We start from the raw sequence: 3613 nt of genomic DNA on the forward strand, positions 1-3613 counted from the left end.
TCTCAAGTTAAACTTTCTGTCTAACTTAATTTTTCCTTTTGTTTATAGAACATGCCTTCCAGAAAGACCAACAAGAGGAGAACTGGGAACCAGCCAACACCTCTACCCATTCTGGAAGATCCTCTAAATGAGCATGTCTCTCACGAAGAATTCAGAGCAGCTTTCACCATACTATCCCATTTTGTGGCAGCTTAGAATGTTCGAACAACTGTTGTTTTGGACAATGAATCCTCCTACATTTTTAGGGTAGAAGTCAAAAGGGGACACATAAAAATTAATTGACATGGTGCAGAAGGTAATGACATTATGGGGGTAACTACTAGTGAAAGTGTTGATTTATCTACCTATCACCTACAAGATCTAGCTTATTCATGGTTTAAGCAGTGGAAGGTAGATAGAGACACAGATGCAGGGCCTATTGCGTGGAATTAGTTTGCTACTACCTTTTTAGATAGGTTCTTTCCACTGGAGTTGAGAAAGGCTAAGGTGTAAGAGTTCATCAACCTAAATTAGGTCCATATGAGTTTAAGAGAGTATTCCATAAAGTTTACTCAGTTAGCTAGGTATGCTCTTTATGTGGTAGCTGATAGCAGGTCTAAGATGAGCAAGTTTGTATCTAGTGTGTCTGACAGTGTGGTCAAGGATTATAGGACCACAATGCTGATTAAGAAGATGGACTTGGCTAGGTTCATGGTCCATGCTCAGAAGATTGAGAAACAAAAGACTAAGGAGAAAGAGAGGGAAAACAAGAGGGCTAGAATAGGTAGTATTAGTTTTTCTCATCCAAAATCAAAAGTTGGTAACCATCCTCAGTTCTTCCCAAAACCTTTAGCCTCATCTTTGTCTTACGCTAGTGTGCCAATGCCCATATTTAGGAAAGATAATAAAGATAGGGAACCAGGCTCTAAATTTTAGGTTAGTGTGAACAGTGCTCAAACAAATCCTCTCTTCCAAAAATATAGCAGAAACCACCAGGGTGTCTGTAGAGCAGGCAGCAATGTATGTTTTGGGTGTGGAAGGCCAGGTCACAAAGTCCAAGATTGTCCCTAGATAGTTTCAAAGGGTCAGTATAATTGTCTCCCAGTTCAGTCTGATTTCTTGTCCCTGCAGGGTACCGCTTCTAGTGCTACCAATAGGCCATGCCCAAATAGGCTCTATGCACTTTAGCCCCGATGGGATTAGAAGAGTCCTCCTGATTTGGTTACTGGTTTGTTACAAGTCATTCATTTACATATTTATGCTTTGTCAGATCCTGGAGCTTCTCTGTCTTTTGTAACCACTTACATAGCTGTCAACTTCAGAGTTAACCCTAAAATCCTAGTAGAGCCTTCCTCAGTCTTTGCCTAGTGGGAAAGTCTATTATAGCCTGATGGATTTATAGGAACTACCCAATTATAGTGTCTTAGAAAGTTACTTTAGCAAACCTTGTAGAGCTAGATATAATGAATTTTTACATCATTCTCAGCATGGATTGACTCTATTCATGCTATGCTTTAGTTGTTGTAGGAGCAGAATTATCTATTTTCAGTTCCGAAATAAACCAGTCCTTGAATGGAGGGGTAGTACCATAAAACATAAGGTTAAACTTATTTCATACCTTAGAGTGAGGAAAATGATATCCAATGGGTGTGTCTATCATCTTGTTTGATATAAAGACTCTATTTATGAGGCTCTCGATCTTGAGTCAGTTTCAGTAGAAAGTGAATTTCCAAATGTGTTTCCAGAAGATCTTCTTGGAATTCCTCTCAAAGGGGAAATTGACTTCGGAATTAATCTTCTTCCAGACACTCAACCCATCTCTATTCCGCCCTATAAATGGACCCAGCTAAGCTGAAAGAGTTAAAAATAGTTGAAAGACCTCTTAGATGAAGGATTTATCAGGCCCATCATATCTTCTTCATGTGCACTAGTCCTATTTGTGAGAAAGAATGATAGTTCTCTTAGAATATGTATAGACTACCATCAGTTGAATAAATTCACAGTCAAGAATAAGTACCCACTTCCTAGAATCATTGACTTGTTCCATCAACTTTAGGGTTCCAGTTACTTTTCTAAGATAGACCTCAGATTAGGCTATCATTAAATCAAAGTCAGAGAATGTGATATTCAGAAAATAGTTTTACCGAACATGGTATGGTCATTTCAAATTTCTGGTTATGTCATTTGGTCTTACCAATGCCCTAGCAATCTATATGGACTGGGTGAATCATGTGTTCAAGCTATACTTGGACACATTTGTCATAGTCTTCATCGATCATATTTTTGTTTATTCCCATAACGAGAATGATCATGTAGACCATCTAAGAATAGTATTGCAGACTCTCAAAGCCCATCAGTTGTTCGTCAAATTTTGTAAATGCAAATTTTGGCTAGGATTAGTATCTTTTCTTTATCATATAGTTTTTGGTGATGACATTAGAGTTTATCCTCAAAGAATTGAAGCAGTGATAAACTAGCCTAGACCTATCTCTCCATTAGATATGAGGATTTTCTTGGGTTTGGCTGGCTATTACCAGTGGTTTTTTGAAGGGTTTTTGTTTATTGCAGAGCATATAGATGATTCCGGCCAGTGTTGATACCAGAAGTGGCACCTTTTAGTGTAGGAGTTGAAGAATCAGCAATCGGTACCTTATTAGCCCCAGTAACAACATTACCTGAAGGATAGTTCCTCTCAATATAGTTGGCCTAGCCACATCTAAAACACTTATTTCTCCCCTTATTGCAAAAGGCATGATGTAACTATCCACAAAATCTATAAGGAGGATAGGATCAAACTTACTTGACCGCACTGGCCTAAAATTGGGTACCTAATGCCTTAAACCCACTGTTGCTTTGAAAGCGATGATCACCGAATGGCTTGGAATAGGAAGTACTAGCCATAGAATAAGAACCAGAGTTTTCCCATTTTTTCTTAGACCATTGCCTGTCATCTCTACCACTATTTTGTTGGCCTCCACCCTGGTCAGAACACTTGGAACTCTTACCTTGTCTCTCCCCATATCGGCTTATTTCTTCATTTCATGTTTAACCTATTTTGTATACAACACAAGCCTAGAGATATCCATGTCACTATTTAATAAGTCAGCCTTGCACTCTAGCACCAAGTCCAGAGATAAACCTAAAGCAAACTTTCTCATCTTAGCCCTCATGCTTAACACTAGCTAATGAGCACATAATTCTATAATCAACAATCTACTATAATCAAACTCTTGATTACAGACTCCATGGCACCTAACTCTAGGCTCAAATAGTTTACAATAACTCTATTATAAACCTACCTTGACAACTCTACCAAGAACTCACCTCGATATTGATTAACTCAAACTAATATTAACTCAGGTAACTCTACCTAAGCACTCTCAAGAACACAAGAAAAGCATTACTCTTATAACTCGAGTAATTCAATTACAGACCAAGATTAGACTCAAGAACACACACACTCTCAATACACAATATCTTGGAACTTAATCAATATTTAATTTTTTACCTCTTTCTCTCTTTCAAAAATCTGATTGCAAAAACTATAAATTGAGGAGCATTATTTTCTATTTATAGTTTAGATAATGATTAAGGTTTAAATAGAATTAGGCCAAGTGTCCTTAAGGGTACAAGC

This window comes from Capsicum annuum, chromosome 6, assembly GCF_002878395.1.
Source record: "Capsicum annuum cultivar UCD-10X-F1 chromosome 6, UCD10Xv1.1, whole genome shotgun sequence".
Taxonomy (NCBI): domain Eukaryota; kingdom Viridiplantae; phylum Streptophyta; class Magnoliopsida; order Solanales; family Solanaceae; genus Capsicum; species Capsicum annuum.